The sequence below is a fragment of the Triturus cristatus genome, chromosome 9, assembly GCF_964204655.1.
Source record: "Triturus cristatus chromosome 9, aTriCri1.1, whole genome shotgun sequence".
Taxonomy (NCBI): domain Eukaryota; kingdom Metazoa; phylum Chordata; class Amphibia; order Caudata; family Salamandridae; genus Triturus; species Triturus cristatus.
Window position 1 is genome coordinate 437,782,824 of NC_140592.1, and position 27,818 is coordinate 437,810,641.

Genomic DNA, 27,818 nt, shown 5'->3' on the forward strand with positions numbered 1-27,818 from the left:
GTTATCTCATGTGTGCCTGGCAATAAAGATGTGTGTATAACAATACTCTAATGGAATGAGTTGGAGACAGCGGTACCTTTAACATGAAGCTATACAGCAACACTCATTCTCATACACAAGCATTTCCCCATACACAGGTAGGACAAACAACACATTTAGGAAAAATAAAATTATTTATAGATATTTTTAAAGAGTTAAAATAATTGTGGCATTGGATTTGGGGATATTTCAGCTGCCCATAGGGAGAGGAGTAATAAGAAAAATAGTACTATGTCCAGGGAGGAAGAGTAAACTCAGAGGATGATGGGCAATGAAACAATATATACCAGAGAACCACTCCAACTGAAATAACACATAAAAATAATCAAATTGTCCTAAGTGATGTAGCCCAGAAGCAACGTTCAACATTCTAAAACTAATGTTCAATTAAAAGTAAATGTCCACAATAAAACACTGAGTGAAAATAAGTCCCCCAACTCAAATGGAGTACATGTTAAGGGCCAAAGTACCCACCCAGCATCCTCATTGTTCCACCTGGAGCTTCTCCGCAGACAACTATAGTTGTGAGACAGGACAAGAGCCCCCTGAGAATCTGGATACACTGGGGTAGGTCTAGGGACAGAGCGGGAAAATATACTGGGGGGCACAACAACACTGGTGGGGGAGTGTTTCAAGATAGAACAAGTGGACATTTCTGCAGTCCAGGAGAGCAGGAGGCAACAGAGATCTCATTACTGATTCCTGCTGTATTGCTTGGTGTTACCTCGCCTCAACCAACTCCTCTTTGACATTCTGAAAGAATGCCCACTGGCCAGCAATCAGCTGCCTCATTGCCTCCTGGAAAGCAACCATGGCCCCACGTCTGGGTTGGGACAATACTTTCAGGAACGGGGTGTCGGGGGCAAATATAATCTTTGATGCTTATCTTTCAGACAGGTATTTAGAGTAGGAGAACACGTAACGGGTGCAGCTGAATGTCCTAATGTTGTGAAGACCTCTTGACTAGTGGAAGGAGCATCTTTAGGCCCGATGGTAGATGGACCTGTTCCTGGGACACAACAGATGTCAGTTGCTCTTGGTCAAAAAGAGCCCCATTGTCTGCCACCTTCTGACATGTGATGTTCAGATTTACCAGCCCATTGGTGGTCTCCATAGCCTCCGCCCAGATTCTCCAAGATTGGGAGCAAGTGGCTCTGTGGGCCAAGCACCCTCCTTGCTAGTGGAAGCTACATCATACTCTGTTGTGGTTGTCTCCTTTTCCTGTGCTTGCCTAGTGGCAGGTGTCCTTATTCCTCTTTGCCCTTGGTCCTGCTTTGAAGCTTAGCTGCCCACTGAAAAGGAAAGGCAAGAAAAAAAATGTCATGTGTGCATATGTCAAACACTTCATCTAAATGAAAACATTTTCAATATAATTGTTTATAATTGACACATGACACTTTTACCACTGGGTGACTCTGTTTCTCATGAGTACAGATGAAGCATATATTATTTCCCAGTTACACATAATTATTAATGTATGATATGAAAACATGATTTTTAATGCATGATATAAAAACAGGAATGTCACTGAAACATATTAGATATCTTAAATACTAAGACAATGTCCCAATAATGCCCCTTTATAATGGCATAAAGAAATGCAGATGATCTGAAGGTCAAGCATGGTGATGTTTTGGCAGACCTCAGTTTGTGTTTCATTGCTCAGCTGGGTTTCTGGTCCCCATAAACCTGAAGAGTCTTCAGGAGGAACCCCGTTGCTGATGATCTCCAGTTCCCCTTGGGGCCCTCTCATCCCAATCTCCAGGCATTTGAGGGATTAGCAAAAGAAACAGAAGGATGAAGGTGGAGTGTGTGGTAACCCCTGGATAGCCCAGGAATGGCCTACTTCCTGTTTCTGTATGTCACATTCTGTTTTTCATGGTCGGTATAGAACTCCGACTCAACTATGGAGTTCTCTGCTCCTGCTATGGAATTCTCCGCTTGCAAAGCAGAAGCGTAAAATTCGGCTATGTATGTGGATTAGATAGGTATACATTGAAAATGAAGGGAAAAACATATCTGAGGTTGTATCAGTGTCCCTAGTAGTACCTATACAAATATTTAAGGTCAATCCTTAATATGATATAGAAGTAGATACATATAAATATGAAGATGTATTAAAGGTTATTATCTTCACATTATCATATGCGTTGGTCAATGAGATGAGTCAAAATTGCAAGTGTGTGTGAATGGTTAATGCAGTAGTATAATGGACTGTTTGATCAATAAGCAAGTAGTGTGTTAGTGGATGCGTATTATAGTGAGACTTCCGAGTTTGGATGCAACATCCTGGTAGTGTACATCATGGTGTCTCAGAGTGGTATTTGTGGATGGTGACCCAGTCCACCATTGATCTTTGACTCGGCATAGTCCAGCCACTGTGATGCAGCAATTAATCGAGCAGCTCAGGTGAAAAGTGAGGCCACTTTTTGGTTACATTCCTGCAGACTCTAACGTTTGTTCTGTGCCCCACCCTGCAAACTGGTTGGGTTCCTAGTTCAATGGAATGGTTTACATATAAGCCTTTCACAAGGGGATGTTGTGCAATGTGCAATAGACTACAATATTCTTGCACACTACTGGGGTGTACTGGAGCACCACCTCTATGTCTAAGACATCTGAGTCACAATTTTAGGATACCAAAAGTGAGCTCAATCATGGCTCACATATGTGCGTGTGCCATGTTATAACTCTGTTGAGGCTATGTGTTTGGATATCAGAATGATGTGAGGAATGGGAAGAGCGAACATACCCAACCTCCCCTGCAATAAAGACGTGATATTTAATATGATATTATCTTCTTGTCAATGTAGCAGACATTATATATACAAGTACACACTTTGTACTGATCATAATGCTAATTGCACAACTTAAATAATACAACACAGGAAGTTAGAGCAAATCCTAACTTTTCAGAATTGGATAGATAAAATGAATTAAAAAAACTTGAATCATACGCCATTCGAACAAATAGCTACTGGACATTTCTGAAGGTATGGGAAATTATGGAAAATAAATGAAATGTAGCTTTGATAGTTTTTTTCAATTTTGTGATATAGTAAATGTGTTTCTATGTATTGTCTTGCTACCCAATTAAAAAATAAAGCAAGCACTTAAAGTTGTATATTGTGATGGGGTGAAATGACATTCCCTAGGTATGCCTTCAATCCCAGTGTGAGTTACTCAGATTGTCCAAGTATCCATAAACTACCAAAATCCCCAAATAATTTACTGACATGCAAGGGTGGACTATGAGAAAATATAGCTGTCTTATGTTTGCCTAGAAGGCAGCATACACATAACGGCAGTAGCTCCCACCATTGCAGAAGGCTTTGTAGGTGCTGGTGGTGTCTGTTGCAGAAATCCTGTTCCAGTTCTGAGGTTCCACTTGGATGCAATCATTGGCATCTAATACCTGAGAGAAGTGAGCAATGGAACAGAATTCCCTTGCCACCCTGTGCCTTTCTGCCAGTGTATGTGGAATGGAAATAAACTGGTGCACTCAGCTGCTGATGCATCTGCGTACATGTTGCTAGCGCCGTGATTGGCTTGGCCATGAGATGCCCAATGTGTCCCCAATGACCCTCTGCAGCCTGTATTTAGAACTGCAGGCATGATCTGGGGACGAGCTGTTGGTGAAGTGAGCTCTTGAGTGCCATTGGGAACCATGTCAATGATCAGTTCAGGAGAGAAGTAGTATCTAACAATGACTGCTTCCCTTGGCATTGTTGATGGGTGTGATGGAGTTCTGACTGGTCCTCCCCCTACAGTAGGATGTGCATTGATTTTATTTTCAGGCTTGATGTAATATGTGTACTTTATTAATTGAAACAACATTCACAGTTCTGTGCATATTTACATTTTCTTAAAAAAAGAGATTTTTCTACATTTAAAAAAAGTAACATTAACATTTTTGACACAATACTTTCCCCTTTTCAACATTTTGATCTTGTACAGTGTTAGTGTTGTTCCAAACCTCCCTTAATTTAGATGAGAGTCCATTACATTACCAGTGAGTTGGTATATATGTAGATTTGAGTCTGTTTTATATGCAGTAGTGCTGGAGTAAATGTGGGTGTAAATTTAGCCATACATACAAAGCTTTTGAATAGCGAATTCCACCTTGCGAATGTTACCAAATCACTAGTTGGTAATCACTATTCTCAATGTATCAATGAGATTGTTAGTCAGTTTGTGAATTAATATGATTTGCTTTTTCCGTCTTGTGATTTACTAATAGCAAATCTCAAAGTAGAGAATCAGTAATAGGAAATTGCAAATTGCAATGAGCGATTTGAACCAGCTTGATGACCTCACATTGAGGAATTGTTTGAATCCATGCTCATCTTAGTGTTCTGTAACAAAGAGAAAGTGAGGGATTGATTACAAAGGTCAATTGGAGCTATGTTTTGGTTCTGAAATACACAACTACCAAGGATGACTAGAGAAAGATCAGAGAATAATGTGGGTACCAAATTAAAATTCAGCTAATAGTCGCTGGAGGTGTTAAAAGAAGAGTGTGTGGTTCACAATGAAAAGCTATTGGGCAAGAGCTCTTTCAGAGTTCCTGAGTCACAGAAAAACTAAGGGGCATATTAACAAGGGCCAGCGATAAATATCGCAAAGCGCGCTTAGCGCTTGCATATTTATTGCCGGCTATTTCTGGAATGTATTGCCCGGTTTGCGCGTTATTAACAACGCGCATCGCCGAGGCGATAAAAATTCCAGAGATAGTTGGGATATCGCCGTTTTCCATGGTGGAAAACGGCGATATCCTAGATGATAGGGCCTGTGGTCTTAGCCACAAAATCCACCCCCCATGTTAAGTATGCCTTAGTCAGGAATTTAACAGACGTTAAATTCCTGCGTTAAGGCATACTTAACGCAATTTTAAAAATCTCTACCCTCCCTTGTTAATATCGCGAAGCTGCCTTCGCGATATTTTCCCAAGGGAAGTCTTGTCAGGCACGCCTCCCTTGCATCTCATTAGCGATGCGAAGGGAGGAGTGCTGCAAACGGTCGCTAAGTCAGCTGCTGATAAGGCGATGAAATTATCGCCGCTTTTCGCCCGAAAACGGACGCAAAAGCGGCGATAATTTAATATCGCCGCCTTTTTAATATGCCCCTAAATGGGAAAGGATATTGTAGAGCAAAAAAAATTCCATTGGAGTGAGACAGGGCACCATCCCAGAAATTTGCTAAATATGGTACAATTTGCAGCGTGCAACAAATGGGAAGGTAGCAAATTGTCTTTCTGAGGTGTGTGATACAGGTGGGTGAACATCACAATAGCCACCACCAACTCTCATAAAAACTCTTAATGAATCAACTCTTCAGCCAGATAATTTTGTTGGTTTATCCAACATAGATACATCCAACCCACAATCTAGCCTCCAGCTAAGTTTTTGTACTACTCTGCCAAGTAATATCAAGTTTTTTTTCACAATTTAACTTATGGTACAAAAATGTAAAGTGAAAGACATCTCCATTTTAATTTTTTTAAACTTTCTAACACATTATTGGAATTGTACTACATACATTCAAGTATAGTATTTCTGTAAAATTTTCCCTGAGCTTACATTTGTATAAAACAATGATCTAAAAGATTAGTCATTAATTACAGGAATATAAAATCACTTTGTGACACTTCTCCTGGTACTGCAATCACTCCCTGGTAATTTCTTGACGCTAAAAGGTGTATGGAACTTGATGTACTTGGATATGCGGTGGGATAGCATTACTTCTGTCTGGTGCTCATAGTAGCAGTGGATGTAAATCTACAATAAAATCCAAAATAACCTGACTACTAAGTCTATACTTAAGTTTTCTTTTTTGGTTCTTAAATCTTTATTTTTTCTGAGCCTGTAATAAAGGGAATCAAACAAGATACAATCCATTTCCCCAAAGATAGTGAGCCTTACAAAATTGTATGAACCATCAATTACCTATAGGGTACATATTCGTTTACAACAAACAGTTAATGTAAATGCAATTCATTTAGACGTAATTCAATGCAGATCCCACCCTCCCAAAGAGTTGTGCTCTTCTTTCTAAAAAATGAGAGTTCATAGTCAATAACCTTCTAGTGAAAACAAAAATATCTAAAATAATCAAAGGTCCATTTTACAAGTGCATAGTGGTTTCATTGACCCCTTCATCCATTATTCTTAATCTTCTTGAGTAATGAAGACGTTTAATAGGACAACTTCTAACTTTACGTGGTGTTTTATTTCTTGCAGGAGCAATGTGGCTCACAGCTTCACCTTGCAGCTGTCCCAAACCCCGCACCTAGAAATGGAAACCTGATAGTAAGTTAAGCAGTGGAAGTGGGAGACAGTTGACTTCTGGCTGGGTGTTAAGTGCTTGATCCATGCATCTCCCTGCAGTCTGCTGCTTCAGATGAAAATTGTCATTGCTGCTATATATGCTTTGACTGGAGGCTTAGAAGGCAAACGCCATGAGCTACTATACAAAACTGATATACAGTTGTGAGGTGAAGTAAACACTCACTACTACGCACCTGGGCCCATAATATATAATATTATAATATTATGCTGCAGCGCTCCGTTCAAAACATTCTCCTGGACCAGACTGGAATAGTACGCCACATTGTCATGAGTGCGCAGCCCCCAGGGCAGCCGCAAACTTGCATTGCCAAGAGGGCAGTACATTAGTGAAATACGGAGCCGGTGATTTTATCAGCCACTGTGTCTTTCTCTGTGGAGGCGGCAGCCACCTCCACTTTAAAGAGGGGGGCATAGATTCTTGTGAAGGTAGGTGAAGTGAGTGACTGCACCAGCCTGCAGAGGAATGTCTGGGGGGTCCGATGGGTGCTGCTTCGCCTCTTACAGGGGTTGCACTCAAGAGGTACACTGTTTGTACACCATATTTTTGTAGCGCATAGTCAGTAAGCCTCTCAACTGCCTGCTTGCCATTTAGGACTGCGTAAGCAGAAGCAAAGTGTTCCCCTCATAAGCATGGGGTCCCCAAACACTTGAAGCTTTGGGGGTCTGGCCTATGTTGCAAGTGCTACAGGGGCCTGTATTATGCATCTGCTTTGTTGTTGTTGGCTTGAAAAGGGCCATATTTATTCTATACTATTAATTTCACAGCAAACTGTACCTGATATAGCAAAATGACTTTAACCATTATTGTTCAACCAGAAGCATTCTTGAACATCAAGGATTAATAGGTGCAGTAGCCCTCCATCACTTTCGTGAACAGGCAAAAAAACCTGTATCTCACCATTGGGGGGGGGGGTCATCCTGTGATACCACATTCGCAACCACTCAGACTCCCTGTCCCCTGAAGTCACAACAAAAAGCTAACTAGAAAACCATCTGAAAATAATATATTGTTGGGATGGTGGACAAAGTTGGAGAGAGACAGTGCATCCCCTCTCTGAGAGCAGTGGTGCTGGAACAATTTTCAGAGTGGGAGTGCTGCAGTCAACGTTGCATCCATGAAGTCATACTGATTGAGAAAAATCCAAGGGGCATATTTTCCAGGAAGTGGCAGAGCACAGCATTAGCCTCATTGGCTTAACGCCGTGCTTAGCCACTTCTGAAACGCAGGGCTGCACCATACTTACAAGGATACGGTGCAGCCCTGCGTTTCCATCTGTGCAGGCGCTAATTTAGCTGCCTAACACCAATGAAAACACACTTGCACCATAGTGCAAGGGTGCCTACGTTACAGGAGAAGAATGTTTATGTGCGGAAGGGTGTACCTTTTTTTCACACCCTGTCCTGTACGAAGTCAAACAAGCCTATGCTTCTGAATGGGCCCTCTCATTGGCCCATGCACTTCATTGTAACCATAAGGGTTGTGATAAGGATTCCCCTCACAATGTCTTTCCTATACGGTCCACACCTCGAGTACAACCACAGTATACTATTAAATGTGATGATAAAGCACCCATTAGGGAAATTCTTCTTTCCTAACTGGAGTACCAGAGAGTAATTGAACTCTATCTTAAATTAATAGCTCTCTTTTCGCTGATCTGAAACCTGATCATTCCTATTGCATTGTCTTAGACTATAGACATTTGAATAGCAATACATGCACGTTTGCAGTGCAAAATACATATAGCACGGCTCTTATTAACAATGTAGTCAGTAAAAAATACAAAACCACTTTGGATATTTCCACTGGTTTTTTTTCAGTTACAATTAGGCTCCTGAGAGACGTGGCTGATCCGCTTTTACAGCCTTAGGCTTTCAAATGCGCTATGCTCGACTTCCAATGGGCTATGGGAATAACCCAGGAGTTTTCACAGCACAAATTGTGTTGCTTGTTCATGATATTGACCCTGATGCTCTGTCCTATGTGGATGATAACTACATGACAGACAATGAATTAAACCTTCACTTGGCAAGAGTGAATCGCATAATATTTCAATTTTCTGAACTTGGCTACAAAAATGTAACATAGCTTTCCTCAGTGCCCTTGTCTTAGGATATGAACTTACCAATGAGGGAAAGAGGCTTGCCCCTCATCTTTTAGAGAAATGTGCCCAACTACAACCTCCAAACGCACTTAAAAAATTGTAGACCCTGATGGGATTTTTTAATTTTGGCAAGCAATACATACCTGATTATGCAAAAGGCATAAAGCCCCTATATGCATTAATACATCTCGAATTTTCCATTTGATTTTGGACATCAGAACATACAGAAACACTCAGATCATTAGAATCTGACTTGCTTGAAGCACGACACTTGCATACACATGTTAATACCAGGAACCTCGTCATTCGAGTCTTACCGGGTGCAATTGGATTTACATTAGTCACCTTTAATAAGGGTGAAACAGTTCCTATAAAATATAAATCACATTTATATTCCACTGCAGAAATGTGTTTTGCTGCCACTAAAGAAATACTGATTGCTGCACAGATGGTTATCCTTAAAGAAAGGCCCCTTGCACAAGGGAAACGCATTATTGTTGTTACTCCTGTGCTGGCCTAAGAGGCTGTGACAAAAGCCAGCATCCCTGAAGCTAAAGCCCTCCATCCTCAATGGATACAATGGGTTATTTCCTTAACCGACGTAGATGTAGACTTTGTCCTCGACCCTTCTTTGCAAACACAAGAATTTCTGCAGTATGACCATGTCTATCCTTTGCGCTCTGATCAGTATAAACTTGTTATTTACACTGACGGTTCAACTCTACCTGCTATAGGTTCCAAGCCAGAGTAGTCTGCCATATTCTCTATTGTTATTGGTCTTGTGTTAGATGGCGTTTTCACCCCTAAACAACTCGCATGCAGTCTGTAGGAGACTGCACTGCGGTTAGCTGATCTGAAGGCTTTGCTTCTTGCACTTGAAGATGTGGATCCTAAATTCCCCACACTTATTCTGTGGGATTCGCATTACCGTACACAGTCCTTTAATGGCTATTTACATTTTTGGTGACAAAATGAGTGCAGAGATTTGAAGGGTAGCACAAACTGCTTTGTGTTAAGACTGCAAATCTTAAAGATATGTTGCCACACATTCATGTAATACATACATTGAGTCATCAACATGTGGGAGCACACTGTAGGGAATTCTCTGGCTGATGATGCAGTAGCCACAGCTAAAATAGCAGCAGTTCCACACTAAAACTAGTTTCGATAATGATATCTTGGCTGCCATGAATACATTTAAAACCAGCCACCACTTCCAGGATCTAAAGACAAACGCTTTTTCTCAATTGAACATGTCATACTACACCATGTGGCCTCATTATGCCATGAAGTGTAGATACACTTCTGCAAGACTTGCATTTAAAACCAGTGAGCACCACCAATGCTGATTCTCACCGGCTGGGGGGTGGGGGGGGGCTGAGTCCTCCACTGATAATTTGACAGTACCTGTGTCTACTATAATGTCTTCTATGATGGACGTTATTTATACAGATCCACCATTGGCAAGTCCTTCCAAATTGGATTTTTCAGGTCCTACTCCATAGTCACAGCCACCAGTTTTCCAGCTGAGTACCTCTAGGTACTCTATGAATCAAGATGATTTTTCTTCTGACAGTTCTTCTGTTTTGAATCTGCCTCCAGCCCGGATTTGGGCTTTTATTTCATGGTTACAAAGCACTTATCTAGTCCTGCCTTGGATACAAATATGGATCATACTCTCCTTGGTTTTTCTGTTCATGTGGATTGGATTTGTGACAGTTTTTTACCTGTTAATCAATGGCCATTACCTCCTGGACCGTTCTGCTACCGAACTAGTCGGTGGGGTGTTGGCCCCCCATTCTTCATTGCATAAACTGAAAATAGACTTGTCAACATTTCAGCTGTTCCAGTGACTGGTGGAATATTTTTGGATAAAGTTCCTTTCGACATAGTTGTCCCTACGGAGATCCTGCAGATACTATATGTGTTCAGAGTTTCTATGGGTGATGCAATAGTACTTGGGTTACATTCTGATTATTTGGATGTTGATACTGTAAATTCTATGCTTTCGTAACTTGAGTATTATACTGTTTTTGAATCAGAGGACCAATGTCTTAATTCTGCTAACTATGTCATATGTTCTGATATCATCATTATGGACATCATTGTCTGCACAGAGTTGGTGGTCAGTGTCCACATTTTAATTACACACAATGGGAACATTGTCCAACTTCCCTATAAGGGAGTTCCAAAAGACAAAAAAGACAAATACACATATTTTACATGATATGACACTTTGGGTCTTGCGTCATATTATTTCAAATTAGTTCCTACCACACCAACCGAATATATGTTCAACCAGACTAAGCTCATATATGCAGCTTTGTTTGTCGACCAGTTGGCGCTTAAAGGCTATGATTACTGGAAGGATAACATTGATTTAAGTCAATTTAGGGAACTAAATCTTGGCAGGTTTGGGGAACAGAGGCATTATTTTGAGCCTGTTCAATTCCCACACAAATGTTATTCTTGAATGAAACTATCCAAATGACTACGTGTCTAAGATTGACAAAACTGTAAGAAATGAATGCCCCAACAATTCCCTCTTTGCTCGCTTTGATATTTGGCAGAGTTTCAAAAATTACACGTAATAACAGTTAAATAACATGATGCAGAATGGTACATTTAATTCCTCATTTTCGAGTCCTGAGGGGTGCTTGCTATGGCCAGACACTAATGTTTGCCACGCATGTTTTCTTAATTCCACACCTGGATTCAAATCAAACATACCTGATCCCCAATATGCTCAGTCAACCTATTCAGTGGGAAGGTTATGTCTACAATGGTTGGAACATTCCATACTCTCTGTGGTGAAGCAACACCTTTCTCTCTTGTCCAAATAAATACTTTTAGGTTCCAAATCCCCATGTTCTAAAAGATTTATATATGCTACATATAATGAAATTTGGAAATTAGCCCAGATGGAAGCTGCTGCATGTTTGGGACAACTTGATCAAGATAATTTAGATAAAGAGCTTGCTGTTGTGGAAAATAGTATTAATACATTATCATCTCACATTTACAATTTAAACAACTTTGTGTCGTTGGTTATTGATATTGTGCAGAGGGACATGTCAAAACTGTATCACGGACAAAGTCAACTTAGATTAATTATGCATCTTAGCTAGATGCTTAATAAATATAGGCTTGTTCCATGGCATTGCTTAATTTGCACCGATTTATTTTTGCCTTTTAATTTATCACACAAAAAAACAATTGATGGCCATGAAAGACACAACCTACACAATGCTGAATCTAGAAAAATTAGGACTTCCATTTCACTATAGCTGAAACTCCTTCGGCTGTGTGGTTAATACACAGAGGTATTTCTCTGCATATCTTGAAATTTCAATTCAGAGCTTGCATGAAACATTTCCCTGAAGGTAGATATGAACCCCTAAGGAGCAGCTTCGTTCATGAATTATGGTCACTTCTTTTACATATGTTGTGAACAAAGAGGATTTCATTACTGGAGAAGAATGCAACTCTACTTACTGTGGGACATTCACTTGTTTGTAAACATGTTAAAATTCACTGCGCATGTAATATTTGAGCATCCAATTTGGCATGTTATTTAAAAGGTATCTCGGTTCCTGCAATTCTCCCCCTTATTACGACACTCTCTACCTGGAGTTATTTAATGCTTAATGATCAAGATTGCTGTGGAATACGAACTGGAGTTCCATATATTTTTTCTGTTTCCCAGTTAGTCACTTGTTGCAACAATGTCTTGTTTTCCCCTTTGCATGAGATCACAGATAGCTCGTTGTGGCCTTCCATTCCAACTTTGAGGACAGACGTCAATAAGCTAAGCAAACATTAAGCATTATGGTTCCAGCTAGAAGTAGCTCTCACATCTGCTCGCAATATCTTCCAGTTGCAAGTGGCTAGAACTTCCAGTGAAATACAGTCATTGTTGAATACAAACCTTTCCCTGCATTTCGGAGAATTTATACATCACATTTTTAATGCCTCTAGTACATCCAGTGTCTCCCACTTTTTTCAGATTGCAGGCCCCTTGTTAGTTCATTCTGTCTTTGGAGTAATCCCAAACTTTTCTCCACTCCATTTTTTCTAGTGTATTCAGAGAATTCCTGTTGCTGCTATTCCTCATTTGTGGCATTCTCTTCCTGTTCCTGCTCTTCCACAATGGATTCTCCTTTGGCGAGACCTCTGGAAGTAGTACCGCTTCCACAATACTGTGAGCGTATACTTTAGATCTTTGGAATATTTCTACTGCAAGAACTGGATCTTGATTGGTCCTTAACATTCCAACCTGCCTGGTTTTCCTGCATGCAACCCGTGTTCCACTGTCTCTCATGCCCCTTTGAATGGAAACTGGATAATTGCTTGGCTTCGCAGGTGCCTGCTGCCTTGGACAATGGACTGCTGATGAGTCCCTTAGCAACCAATTTTCAGAACTGTCCTCAAGGTTTGCAACTTCTACACAATGCGTGGTTTGAGCCACTCACCTTCAAAGAACCATGTGCAAAGGCACATGAGTTACAGGAAACCGTCTCCACAAACATGGTTGCAGATTGCCCAGTGACTTCCTCAGCATCAGCTGTGACAGAGGATCATGTTTGTCCTTTGGAACTCGTGATTTGGTCTGTTGACCAATCATCATTTGCGGAGTCGGGCTCCTTTATGGAGTCATTAGCCTTTGAGTTGGTGTGTGACACAATGAATTCCTCCAAAACGCCATGATTTTACTATTTTTCTAAATTTTCATTGCCGTTTTCACTTTCAGGCTATCTTGTTTTCAGACTATCCTTTGAGTTTGTTTACCGTCTAATTATATTTATCACATTTAGTATTTTATTTTTTCCTACTATCCTGACCAAAGGGATGGTTTTGTGTGTTTCTTGCATGTCCTGTTGTCGTTTTCCCTATGTTAGACTAGTTATACACATTGTAGGCCATATTTCTTTTTCACACATTACTATATAAACATGCTTGCCTGTGTGCCACATTGTATTTTCACACAGAACCTGCAGGGTCCCTTCACGGAATGTTACTTGGGAGACCGAATAGCCCTTTTGCTAAACTCCCAGTCCTAAAACTCTTCACCTCCAGCCCTTGGCAGAAAACCCCACTTCCAGGCCACTTGGAAGGCCCAGCTACCGGTGTCCTCTTTGGCCAGGTTGGGCGTTATCGGGCTCTCGCTAGCGGCGGCTCTGGTGGGAGGAGGAAGAGAGATGTGTCACTCTTCTTTTACCCCAGTGCTGGTCTCATGCCAAGCCAACCAGTTTCCATCGGGCTGGCCTCTCGCAGCTCCTCTCCTGCAGCAGCCTCGGCCACTGGTCTCCAGGGTGAAGAAAGAGGGGCTGCTGCTGTTGCCCGTTCGGCCTCCAGGCCAAATCAGCTGTGAGTAGTCACACGCAAGCCCACGCTTGCCACCCGTACTCCTTTACTGCTGGTTCTCTGGGCCTCCTTGTTTGTCCTCTGGTCTCCATCTCTGGACCGGGGGCACAGAAGTGGGTGGAAGGAGGAAGGGGAAAGAAAAACTATTGCATACTGCCTTCCACTGGCTGCAGCCAGTCCAGGTGATTCAGGATTCTCAGGGCAGGCGAGGAGCTTACTTAAAGTGTGACCACCATCTGCAGCCATTCTCTTTGTGCTGTATACAAACTGATTTGATAATTTTGTATAAACACATTTTATTATGTCAATTGTTACATTCTTTTCGGCGCTCCCTAACACAGGAAGCTGTTGCCAGTTAGCACATCACATTGTAATGATGTTGACATCTCGTTTTCAATCATCATAATTAAAGAAAATCTAGAACAATAAACCTTTACCATTTTGAATTCCCCTAGTGTGCTGCATCCCTCCCACATCCCATAACTTTTAAGCTGCCCTGCCACCCCGAGTAAACCAGACTTTGTCTTCCTACAACCCCTACTGTCACGCTGCCCCCGGTATCCATGTCAATGCATCAGTCCCCCCCGGGCCCGTAGGCCCCAACCATAGGCCCCAGTGCTCAGCCCATCTCTTCCAAATTTTGGAGTGCTTCTGCGGGCACCCCCTAGCCTTAAAGACAGATCGCTCCATGCCCATGCAAATGTCCAGTCCCTTTTTTCAAGCAGACAACGTTGGTGAGGCTGTTGCTTCCACATTTTTGCAATATCCCTCTTAGCCAAGGTAAGCCCCAACAGTAGAAGGGGACATTTATACAAGTTACCTCTGACACCCTCCATGATGTGCAGAATACTCAATCTCGGCGAGACAGGGACATCTCACCTCAGGACCTCCAAGAGGCATGCCATGACCTGTTGCCAGAACTTAGTAATTACTGGGCAATGCCATATTGTGTGCATGAGAGAACCCTCCACGTGTCAACATCGCAGAAGCTCCGGAGACGCCATTAGACCCGCCTTCCAAATTCTCTGCCTTGTGTAATAGACCCGATGTAAATACTTGAATTGCATCAGGCGCAATCGAGTGGCTATCGCTGCACCCCAGAGGGAAGCAAACGCCTCTGCCCAATCATCCCTGTCTAGCTGACACAGATCCAGTGTCCACGCTTCTTTCAATTTGTTTAGTGTAGTGGGGCTATTCGTCACCAAGGACTGATATATTTTTGCTATTTTGTGTTCCATTAGGACCCCCATAAATACTTTCGCTTCTATTGGATTGTACTCGGGGAGGGCGTCTAGCTCGGCAATACTGGGGGAGATAGCATGTCTGAATTGAAGGTACCTAAAGAACTGGGTTCGAGGCATATCATATTCTTGTTGGAGGACCTGGAACCACTTCAGGACTGTGCCTCTCATGAGATCCCCCAGTGTAGAGATCCCTATATTATCCCAGCCCCGGAATCCCTCCAGGGTGGTCAGCTGTTGCAATCTCCCATTGTGGCACAGCGAGGTCTCCCTGGTTAACCTGCCCCACCATCCCATCATAAGGAGGGATTGTTTTCACAACCTAAAAAAACACTTGTGTCGCAGGCGGCAAAGTTCAGAGCTTTCGACCAGAGTATAGGATGGTATGTCCGGTCATATACCCCATCTGCCACCACTCCACTGGGTATGCCAGGTCCCTTCTGTCCCCGTACCACCATTCGTTGAGCACCAGTAGGTGGGAAGCCATGTAGTAAGACTGATTATCAGCTGTGGCGAATCCCCCGCAATATGTAGACTGAAAACAAGTCTACAAGGCCACCCGGGCAGCTCCCAAGCCCCTAAAACTGTCCCAGTGCTGCATGCACCTGCCTGAACCAAGTTTGTGAGATCGGGTACAGATGATTTTGCAGCTGATAGAGCAAGCGAGGAAGAGAGACCATTTTAAATATGGCTGATCTCCCATAGATAGAGAGGGGCAAATGCACCATGATTTCATCTCCACCTTCACTCATGCTAACATTGGGGCAATATTCTTTTCCCACGCTGTGGGTTGCGAGGCTGATCAAAAAGACCCCCAGGTACTTCACCCTCTCCGCTACTGTCACTACCTCCGACGCTTACAAGCCCAGCTTGTCAGCCCGCCTCAGTGGCCAAAGAGCAGACTTACGGGGATTCATGAAGAGGCCAGAGGATTCGCCGAAGACCTGCATGATGCGAAGCAATCTCTGGCCCGTTCAATTGGAGTTTGTTAGGAAAAACAGCACATCATGCGCATTTAAGCAATGCGGTCTGAGAGCCCACTTGACCATTCAAAGCCCTGTATGTGAGCATCGATTCTCACCCACGCCGCCAGGGGCTCCATTCCCAAGGTGAATAGGTATGGAGACAGGGGCACCCCTGCCTAGTATCCCTACCGATTGGAAATGTATTAGAAGTGGATCCTGCCACCCTTACCGACGCCGTAAGGTCTGTATAGAGCAGTTTAACATAAGAGAGGTATCTGGGTCCCAAGTTCAAATGGTTCAAGAGAGCAAATAAATTTACCCAGCTCAGGGAGTCGAATGCCCTATCCATGTCGGCTAGGAGCACTACAGCCAGTCGGTCCCTCGTAGGCATTAATGGCCACTATTGCGTTGTGGGCCCAGCGGATGTTATGATGCGTGGCTCTCTGGACATAAATCCAGCCTGATCTGGATGAACTAGTTGCACTATATGTGGCCGCTGGTGGTTAGCAAGTGCATTAGCCAGTATTTTGGTCTCGACATTGAGTAAGGAGATGGGGCGATATGATGAGTGTTGTTCCGGAGGCCATCTGGGTTTGCGGAATACCACTACATCAGCATGCCTCCAGTCTCTTGGGAGACTGCCTCGCTCTTTTGCCTTGTCCACTACCACGAGAAAGTGGGGTCCTAACTTGGAAAAGTATTTCTTGAAGAATTCACAAGGGAATCCATTCGGACCCTGCGCCTTGCCTGCATTCAAGTCTCCCAATGCGACACTTAGTTCTTCAACTGTGAGGGGGGCATCCAACATTGCTCTTGCATCATCGGACAAGGCTTGTGGCCGGAGAACATCTATAAAATGCTGCACCATGTCGTCCGACAGGAGTTCCCTGGGGGCATACAACTCTGTGAAGTATTCCGCGAAGCTCGTAGCGATTAATGCAGGATCGCTGAGCACCTGCCTATCCGGGCCAACTATACCAGGGGTAGACTGAGGCTTCTGTGCACCCTGACACAGTCAGTGTAATAATCGGCTGGACTTATCAACCCATTGATAGATCCTACTGCGAGATGCTAGTTATGCTAGCTGGGCCTTATCCATTAATTAACTCGCATGGGTCTGCTGCATTTGTAGTAGTTGGTGACGTACCAGGCTCCCACCCTCGTCCCGACTGCATTGTTCCAGCTCTGTCAGTTGGGCATCTGACCACTAGAGTGACTCCCGACGCAGCTTGTGTGAGGCTGCGCAGTAGATGATATTGACTTCTCGAAGCACTGGCTTCAAAGCCTCCCACGGGGTCTTGGCCACACCCACCGATCCCACTTTGGTCTCTATATATCGTTCGATCTCTTGATGTATGCATGTCTGGTACGGCTCATCTTGTAATTGCCAGAGAGAGAGGCGCCAACGGATGGGCTGCCTCTCCGAGCCTATCCCAAGTCTCAGCACCACTGGAGAGCGGTCTAACAGACTCCTTGGTAGGATCTCCATGGACTTCACTCTATGGGCCGCATTAGAGGGGATAAAGATGTGGTCTAGGCAAGAATATGGGTCATACAATCCTGAGTAATAGGTGTTTCCTGGTTTCCTCAGGTGAAGGTTCCTCTATGTATCCGTCCATTTCAATCCCTTCACCAAAGAACCCAACTTTGTAGCTTGGTGAGTATGTGGTTGCCCCGATGCATGTCATCTATCTTTGGTTGGGTGTATAACATTGTTTCAGTTTCCACCCACCACCGCTAATCCCTTTGGCACTTCAGACCAGAGTCATTAGACGCTCAACAAAGGACCACGATAGGGGCGGGGGCATCCACGCTACCTAGGACCACTCGCTCCCCATGTAAGGTTCCCATTATTAAGATAAACCTACCCTGTGTATCTGTCCATGTTTTCCCATGCTGATACGGGACCCTCTGGTGGACCAAAATGGCAGCCCCCCTGGATCCCCTCGTAAAACCGGAGTGGTATACCTGAGCAAATAAGTATCTGAGGAGGCAAATTATTTTATTTCCCAATAAGTGGGTTTCCTGAAGCATCAGAATATCTACTTGGTATCTTTTGGCTTGTTGGAGGAGATCACCACGTTTTATCTTGTCCAATACCCCTCTTACATTCCAGCTGACCATTCTGACTTCACCCCCTGGGGCAGGCTTTATATCTACGGGATTCGCCATGGGGTGCCCAGTAACCATGTGTGTAGGTGTGTAGTGACAACTAGGTGGGTAATTGCAGTGAGAGTACTCTGTGCAGCATGTAAAACAATTAAACCTTCCTCAACTGCCCCCTCCCCCTATACCTCATAACAGATGAAGTACCTGTTGCGGCTGGAGTAGGGTGCAGGCCCCAAAAGGAGCCCGCCACCCCTGCCAATTAATCCCCCATATCCAGCCCATGAACATCAGGCGTTCCCCTTGACTATAGTCAGTCTGGTGATGGTACTAGCCCCTTCCGTGTGTCTCAACGATCTGGATTTACTCATTCCATGACTCCTCTTAATACATCTACGAAGCCTTCGTCTCCTGAGGGGGTCCTGAAATGTCTCTCTTGGAGTTGCTGCATGATGTGGAACGTCGGCGCAATCTTGATCTGCTGTTTCCTTTTTTCTTTTGCTTTGGTTGTCTATTGATTACGTCGCTTGAGGATGAGTTAGATTCCATATGAGGCGGTGTATTGGGCCGGATTTTGACTGTTTTATCTGTCCAGGCAAAGACTTCCTCCGGTGTCTCGAAGAACAATGTGCGGGACCGGTACACCACTCTCAAACTGGCCAGATACAGTAGGGCATGGGGGGGGGTTTATATCCTGTAAGCGGGCTTTAGCTTCTGTGAAGGATTGTCTCCTTTGCTAAACCAGCCTTGTATAGTCTGGAAATATCAGAATGTTGCTGGCAGCATAGGTAAGCGACCCTTTTAGCCCGGCCTGTTTCAGTATCATGTCTCTGTCGTGATAATTTAAGATCTTCGCGATGATGGGTCTTGGCCTAGCACCGGGAGGCGGATTTTGGATTAACGCCCTGCAGGCCTTCTCTATTATGAAGCAGCGTGAGAGCAAATCCGCGGGTAGCCAGTCCATGAGCCATTGAGTTAAGAGCCGTTAAGTGCAAAGTGCTCTGTTTAGAGGGCCCCTCAGGCACCTTATACTTCATCATGTTGGTAGATTCCTGCTGGGCTACAGCACCAGGAAGGAACCCCCAGTGTGCCCGCTTCCCCACTTCAACTGTGCAGGGATCGCCCACGGGCAGAAAGTTGTTTTCTCTGGTGGCAGCGGGCAGGATATGGAGACTCCCACCCACAAGCCGCACCAGGGCATAGCCCGGCCACTTCTGTGAGCAGTCGCAACCCCCCCCCACCAGTGGGTGCCCTGTTCTCTGCCTTGTCTCAGGTCCAGATTTGTCGGCGTCACGGGCCGGGTCCAGATCTAGGTTGGATTCAACGGAGAGGATGGACGCCTTCACGGTGATCCATTTCTGCTGGGCACTCTGACCCTATGTCTTGGCTGCTCCACACGTTTCGGCCACCACCCCCAATGCCCTCTGCACAGTGGGGTCCACTGATGTATAGGCTAGGCCTCAGCCGGTGCCCTCACGCATTCATCGGACCACCGTCCAGGATCCAGTCCTCAGGCCTTCTCCCCATCGTGTCCTGGGCCGCGGCACCAACCTGGGCCCCCTTGCTCCACTCTACTCGAGGCTCGGCCTTCTAGCAATCCGAAGCCAGTTTCTGCGGCTTGGTGCACCCCCGATCACCAGGACCCTCTCACGACCCCCCTTCCTGGGCATCACTCACGGGCCGCTGTTTCGCATCTTCGGCACCTGTGCTCAGGCTGCTGCCAGGCTTCCCCCGGGGAATCCCCAGGAATCACGCACCTCAGCCAGCCGGCCCTTTCTCTTGCGGCACCCACAGCTGGGTCTCCGCCACGCTGTCTGCACTTGTCTGCTTCCCTGGGCTCGTTTCCACCCACAGGCTCTCGGCCGCCATGATTGTGCTAGGCCGTACCTCCGCAGTCTCGCCCTCTCATGTCACGGCTCTCCCGCTCTCCTCCATCACAACCCTCAGGTAGCTCAGTCTCAGAGAGGTCCTCAACAACTTTTAGGGGACTGATGGGGTAGGATAATTACAGAATATTTTACTGGGCCTTGAGCGCATCCGCCATGTTGGACCGCTAGGCCACGCCCTGATTGGATAATTATTGAGGAGAAAGCTTAGGGCAGTTCGACATCAATTAATTTTTTTAATGGTGCTGCTGTTTGCAGATAATTAATTGATAATAGCGAGAACTATCAACACGGTCAAAACTAGTTTATAAAAAGTTTATCATACGCGGAACCCCAAAATTTTGAGGAATAAGACCATTTTTATAAAGATTCTTGTTTTGTCTGATTCCTGGTCATTTTGTTTTTTGGGGATTCCATTAAATAATTCTAATTCTTGGTTCCATTTACTACAGCCTAATAGACTTACATTCACTCAGTCAGCGGTGTGTTTTTAGTTTTGCATCACTCTGGGGGAATAAACCGACAAATTAGATGAAAACTTTAACGGCAAGTACACCACTGTAGAGCTAGTGTTTGGTTATGTGGATGTGATATGTTTGCAGGCAAGGCATAATACATGTATTTGTAAAGCGCACATTCACCCGTAGGCATCTTGATGCTGAATAACAGATGTTTATTGTTGCTCAACACAATGGTACTCATTTTATTGAGCTCAGATGGATGATAGGCTGAGTGGACCCACCAGGATTTGAATCTGTAACCATGAGGTCAAACACTGGCCCTTGCAGTGGGCATATTAGTCCATGGAGCCACCAGACCTGGCTTCTTTTACTAAGCCATCCTGATAGCAGAGGTATTGGGTCTCCCCGTATTTGGAGGCTAAAGTCACAGTAGCCCTAATTCTTCTATGGATTTCTACATGTCCTAATCCTAAGGTAGGTAAATCAATAAATCATTCTGGAATGCTTAAAAATAGAGGACACTTATAAGACACCATGGCTGAGTTACATTATAAGGGTCTGTGTCAAACTGGGTTGCCGGGAAATGTTTAATACCGATACAAAATATACATGAAGTGGTTAAGCTATATATTAAGAAAATATTTCTTGAGGGACAGTAATCTTTCAGGAAATACATTGATCTGGACAAAACTACAGTTAGAACTTTGATCACTTTTAAAACGTTACCAGACCTACGACCTAATTTGGATTTAATATCAAACGGCTACCAGAGAAACCTACTACAAGATTTAGAGTTCGATTAATATATCAGGAACCATCCTTCCCATTAGGGTGAGTCTCACCCACTTTTGTGTCTTTGTGGCAAAAAAACTATGGGGGAGATTTAAAAAAAAGTTGTGCAATGCAGCGTAGCTCCCTGCGAGGCTGCACTGCGTTGCGCAAAAGGGAGGGAGCTGGAGTGCGCCATATCTTCAAAGATATGGCTCTCTCCTCCCCTTTCCCTTGCGCCAGTGCTGATTAGATCTCCTGTGCGCCATGCACACATCTTAGCGCCGCAGCGCTAGGGTGTGTGCATGACTGTAGCATAGGTTTTGTACAGGAAGGGTACACTTCCTGTACAAAATACTATGCTCGACACAAGGGAAAGCTTTTCCCACTTTGTATGCGTGCTGCACAGTGCAGCACGCATGCAAAGTCGGAAAAGTATAGAGAAAGGAAAACATTTCTCCTTCCTAGCGCCTAGTTTGAAAGGGCGCAGTGTTCTCACGCCAAACTCAATCTACTGTTTATAGTAAATTGGGTTTAGCGTGAAAAAGCTTGGGTGGTTGCATGGGAACGCCCATGTACCACCCTTGGCCAGCCCCCATGACACGAAGTAACGCGAAGAAGGGCAATGCTCTACTTTGCATTACTTTTACGTTATTTCCAGCGCTAGACAAGTTTAGTGCTAGAAAGTTAATAAGGAAAAAAAGATTTTGCGCCATTTTGCGTCACTTTTGTGATTCAAACACGGTGCAACATCTTAGTAAATCCCCCCTATATGTTTTGTTATTTTGCAGATTTTATAAGTGTCCCTGTATGGAATTTCTTGTACTGTTGTTAAGATATGATACATTCACTCCAAGCAGAACAGGTTATTTTTATTTATAGATGTTATCTTCGCCATTTGTTTGCTTTGCTATGGGAAGATTTTTAAGCGCAGCTATCAGATTAACAACAACTATTTGTATTTAAAATATGATCTGATATTTCCATCTATATAATCTTTTAAACTGTTTTTGTATGCGCTTTTTATTATTATTTTATTTGTCCGATTATTTCAAATCATTATAAATAAAATCCACAAATAGTTAATTAGACAACACATCCATGCAATAAAGTAAGACCTTTTTCAAGGAGATTAATGTAAATAGATATGTAACAGTGATAAATACATTGTTTGTACACCTCCTTCATCAAGATGTTATAACAAAGTAACTGATTGATCTAATTAGTTACCAAATACCTGTATATAAGAGTCCAGCTGTGCTAGAAATAAACTGCAAATGCAGTAAATATTATTACGAGTGATCTGATTAAGCTAATGAACTAGTCAGTCAGTTTATGGATACTTTTACACAGCAAAAAATAAAAGGTGAATACAATTAACATTAATCATTAAGGCTAAAAAAGTGGAAGTCCAAAATGTTACATCTGATAAAGGTTAGGTATATAACTGTCTGTGGTTTTAAGCTGAGGCTCTGACCACCCCTAGAGTTTAATCTTGTCCAAGCCCTACTAAAATTGCTACTTAAATTAGATAGTGCCTATGTTTCTTATACTAATTTCTGAGTTCTTCCATAGGTCATAATTCCTTCACACTCAGCCCTGCAACAAATAGTAAAATGCAGTGACAAGAACCGCTTTATAAGTCACTGCCAACGAGGTGGTCATTTATAAATCTGGCAAGCAGTCCTTCCACCAGGGCGACAGAGCCATTTACTGCATTGCTCTGGCGGACCCATGGGACGTCTGCCAGGAGATAAATCAGGCTGGAAATGAGTCCATATATTTGGGAGTTATATCAGTAACCGAAAGCAGCACTGATTGTTTGCGAAGCTCCTTTATAGTTTATGAGTTAATCTATGGGGGCCAGAGCTTACAGAGTCTCAAACAACGCCTCACCTTCCCTGGTAAACCTAAAACACCTTACTTTCACAGGTATGGGGCATGAGCACGATAATCTGTTGGTCCACACTTCACTGTTGATTGAATATGGTAGCTTTTTTTCCCTTCTGCGACTCCTGCTTTTCTGAATTTATCCACTACAGCCTATGCTGGACTGGGAACCAAAACCGGCCTGGGCAAAGTGCTCGGCTAGCCCCCCCCAGGGGCGCGGCCGAGCTGTTTGCCAGGGCCGGTTTCGGACGATTTTATTACAGGGGCCAATTTTACAGCTATGCTGCGACAACATCCCTGCAACAAAAACGGCCCCCTAGGGGCCCAAAACCAGCCCCCACTCTTGCGGCCCACTGGGGGAATGCCCGGTGCCCGCTACGGCCAGTCTGGCCCTGACTAAAGCTCTGTTCTGATTCAACAAATCAAGGTGCTTTATAAGTTTCGTTGGAGGTTTTCAGGAGGCTGCCAGCCATTCAACTGGTCTTACACCAACACCAGTGCCTTGACCTGTTGCCAGTGCCCCCCAACTCCAGTCTCCCATGCCACCAACACACCAGCCCACAAACACCGTCGCTTTACCAGCTGCCAACCCACTGGGGACGTACCAGTGACTTCTGATGCTGGAAAAGTCCATAAGCTCCTTAAGGGTCGTGCATGGCTATAGCAAGAGTGTAGTGGAGAGGCAGATAGATGGAGGGAGACTCTGTAGAGAAGGGCGTGAGGGACGAACAGGCATGACTGGCTGGTCAGGCAGCACTGTGTAGTGTATTGATAATGTAAACTCTAAGACCCTTGCGGTTCCGGGCAGACTCTGTACAGAAACTATGAAATATGATGGGAGGTGTTAAGGTGTGTTTTAGCAGAAGTATGATGATGTTGTGCAGAGTGTGATTGTATTTTGGAGAATTAAGACATTTATGAATCAGTTCTGTGTGTGGGGTAGTTCATTTACATGCTCCAGTGCTGGGGAAAACAATACAATTGGCAACGAATAAGGGACACGTGCCCGAGAGGAACAAATCTGCTCTCCCTGAGAGTTTGCAACCGTACAGACTCAAATCGATGCAACGCAGTCTGCGATTGGTACATGTGAGGTCAAAACCCCGCTCCAGCTCGTACACAGCCGCAAAAGAAATTAAAAGCCCTGTAGAGGAGCATAGTCAAAACAACTACCAAAAAATAGCCAGTGAGTTTGCTGGCAAATACACTGCACTACGCCCTAAATGCAAAGCACTACTTTGACAAACCAAAGGCAATGGTGGGGACAACCAGATATGAGAAACCCCCTCACAGTGAAGAATACAAATGTATAAATATCTACGACCTCTCATAGGATGTGGCGACCCAGGCTCGAGCAACTGGTGTGTTGGGTGGAGAGGTTGCCAGTCCTCCATATGTGATGAACGCTATCTGAACAGCATGTGCTCTCAATGGCAGGAGTGAGCGTAAAGTACGATGCTGCTGTGTTTCTGAAACCACAATAAACGTTTGACACAGCCAAGAAATAGAACATTGGTGCCAGATGCACGGCGTAGATTGAAACGTTTGATGACTTTACTGATGCACTAAAAGAAAAGGATGACAAGAAAATCATTAAATATTTGACAAACCTTGCAGGTGATAGATTGAAAGAAGTAGGGGTGGGCGGAATTTGCATAGTCACGCTACGCAAAACGGTAAAAAATCTCCACGAGCACGCAGAGTTCCGTGAATACGTTGAATTGCTTGTTCCGCCCTTTCATTTATTTATTTATTTATAGAGCGCGACATTCATCCTAGGGGATATCAAGGCGCTGATAGCAAAAACAAGGGTATTAGGCTACTGGAACAGGCAGGGAGGTGTTAGTTTATTGGGAACAAATGAGTTTTAATTTTTTTTCAGAACTCCAGATAGTTTGGTGTGTCGTAGGTCTGTGGGGAGATCGTTCCATCTTCTGGCTGCCAAGTATGAGAAGGAGCACCCTCCAGACCTCACTTTCTTTATACGTTTAGTTCTGGCCAGTGCCAGATATGAGGACCGCAAGTTCTTGTCGGGACATAGAACGCAAGTCTTCCCTGTAGTATTTTGGGGCAATTTTGGAATAGTGCTCTGTGGGCATGGCTGAGTAGTTGAAAAACCACTCTTTGGCGCATGGAAAGCCAGTGCAGGTCTTTCATGCACTTTGATGCTGAACTTAATCTGTTTTTGTTGCATACCAGCTTGGCTGTGGCATTTTGGAGCACCTGTAACCGAGTGAAGAGAGACTCGTTCATGCCCACAAATAGAACATTGCCGTAGTCGAGCTGACTCATAAGCAAGCCCTGCGTGACTGTTCTTCTGCAGTCTAGTGGGATCCAGGGAAAAAGCCTGTGTAGCAGTTTCAAGGTGGCAAAACCCTTGCCACAAAGAGCCCGCACATGGTCCTTCATGGATAGGGTGTCATCAATGAAGATACCTACGTTTTTTGCACAATGCTTAGGGGTTGGGGAAGTCCCGAGTGTTTGTGGCCACCATGTGGCTTCCCAGATCCCCTCGGCCCCTCCAAAAAGCAGGATTTCAGTTTTCCCTGCGTTTAGTTTCAGACAGTGCTTCTGCATCCACTGCGCCATTTCTGAGAGACAGTTATGTAGTTTTATTTTGGTGGCTTCAGGCCTTTCTTCGAGGGCTGCCATTAGCTGTGTGTCATCGGCATAGGAGCAAATGCCAATATCCCTTTTTCTGCTAATTTCAGCCAGGGATGAGACGTATGTGTTAAATAAAGTGGGGCTTAGCGAAGCTCCCTGTGGAACACCACAGCCAATGATCTTGGGTTTGGATTGGAGCTGACCTAGTCGGACCGTTTGTGTTCGGTTTTTGAGAAATGAGCCAAACCATTTTAGCGCTGTGGAGTGGATTCCTTTTTTGTAGAGGGTTTCCAACAGTCTATTGTGGGAGACCGTGTCGAATGCTGCCGACAGGTCCAAAAGTATCAGAGCGATGGCTCCTCCCTGGTTGGTACAGGAACTGATGTTGTCTGATACTGCCAGTAGTGTTGCCTCGGTGCTGTTGGTAGCCCTGAAACCCATCTGCGAGGGGTCCAGTAGGTCATTAGATTCAAGGAAGTTGGTTAATTGCTTGTTCACCAGCTTCTTCAGAACTTTGGATAGGTATGTGAGTTGGGAGATTGGACGGTAGTTTTCGGGATTGAGAACATCTGTCCCTGCCTTTTTTAACAGAGGAGTAATTACTGCCTGTTTCCAAATATCTGGGAAGGTGGCAGTGTTGAGTGATTTATTGAGAAGCTGGGTAACGTATGGGCAGAGAGTAAAGGCTGTTCAAGCAAAAATGAAGTGTGGGCAGGGATCCAGAGGGGATCCTGACTTAACTTCGCCCATTGCCTTCAGCACCTCAGTTTCCGTGAGGGGGCAAATTTGCTCATTTTAGACATAGCTTCTGGGTGTGGGGTCTGAAAATTCTGATTCGAGATATCTAATTCTGTGGTAGGATTAAAAGTTTAGTATATTTGGCTAATTTTGTCCTAAAAGAAATTACTAATTTTTTCGCAGGATTCTGCAGAGGGGGGAATGGTTTGGGACATGCTGGTTGGTTTGCAAAGTTCTTTTACTATTTTATAAAGCTCTTTGGTTGAGTTGCAGTTTTCATTTATTCGTTGCACAAAGTAGCTCTTTTTTGCTTTTTTAATGGCGTGATTGTATATTTTAATTTCAGATTTGTACCGAGATCTATATAATTCGAGTTTGGACAGTCTCCATTGATGTTCGTGTGTTGGTACTTTCTTTTGAGTGCTTTGAGTTGAGGTGTATACCATTTCTCGGTGAGAGGTCTTTTTGATCGACTGGGCTTAAGTTTGGGGGCGATTTGGTTCAAAGTAGTTTTGATTTCGGACTCCAGGTGCGCTGCAGCTAAGTTTGTTGAGAGCACATTCAGGGATAGGGTATTAGGAGGGGGAAAGTGTTGTAGGAATGTTGTTTCAGTAACTAGCCTCCACGCTCTGTTATTTGTCTCTTTGGGCTTACTTGGATGCGTTAGTTTGGCTGGTAGTTCCAATGAAAATGACATTAGTGAGTGATCTGTCCATACTAGTGGTTTGATCTCCTGGATGACAGTGGAATCGATGTTGGAGAAAAGCAGGTCAAGGGTATGCCCTGCAATATGAGTGGGCTCCTTGATCCATTGCTTTAATTGAAGGATTTGCAGGTCACTCTCCAGTTGTGAGACCACCGGATGATCAAGTTTTTCGTAATGGACATTAAAATCGCCTATGACTAAGTAGTTCTTGTGTTTCATGCAGACAGGTAAGAGTTGGGTAAGTAGCCTGGTGCTCAGAGTGGCTTGGCAACCAGGAGGGTTGTATATCACGGCGCCGGCGAGTAGGGTGAGACCCTTGTGGAGTATTTGGAAGGATAGTGTTTCGAGCTCATCTTGAGGAGCTACTTGTATGGGCAGGCAGGTCAGATAGTTTTTGAACAATATTGCTACCCCTCCCCCTTTTCGATCTTTCCTGTCTTGGCTGACAATTTTGTAGTTGGCTGGTAGGGCGTTAGCAACGACCGGGGAGTTGTTTTTGTCCAGCCATGTTTCTGTAATAAAAACAAGATCAGGATATTTTTCATTAAGAGTGTCCCAAATATTGGTAGAATGCTTCGGGACTGATCTTGCATTAAAGTAT

The 27,818-nt window shown here is 44.1% G+C and overlaps 1 long non-coding RNA gene across 1 annotated transcript in view; it reads right to left on the reverse strand.

The window, feature by feature from the left end:
• Positions 1-1,262: 1,262 nt before the first annotated feature.
• Positions 1,263-27,818, reverse strand: part of LOC146798106 (uncharacterized) — an 81,831-nt gene continuing 55,275 nt past the window's right edge. Inside the window, exon 4 of the long non-coding RNA XR_014969105.1 lies at positions 1,263-1,331. This is a non-coding gene — a long non-coding RNA (uncharacterized LOC146798106). The remainder of the gene's footprint in view (positions 1,332-27,818) is intronic.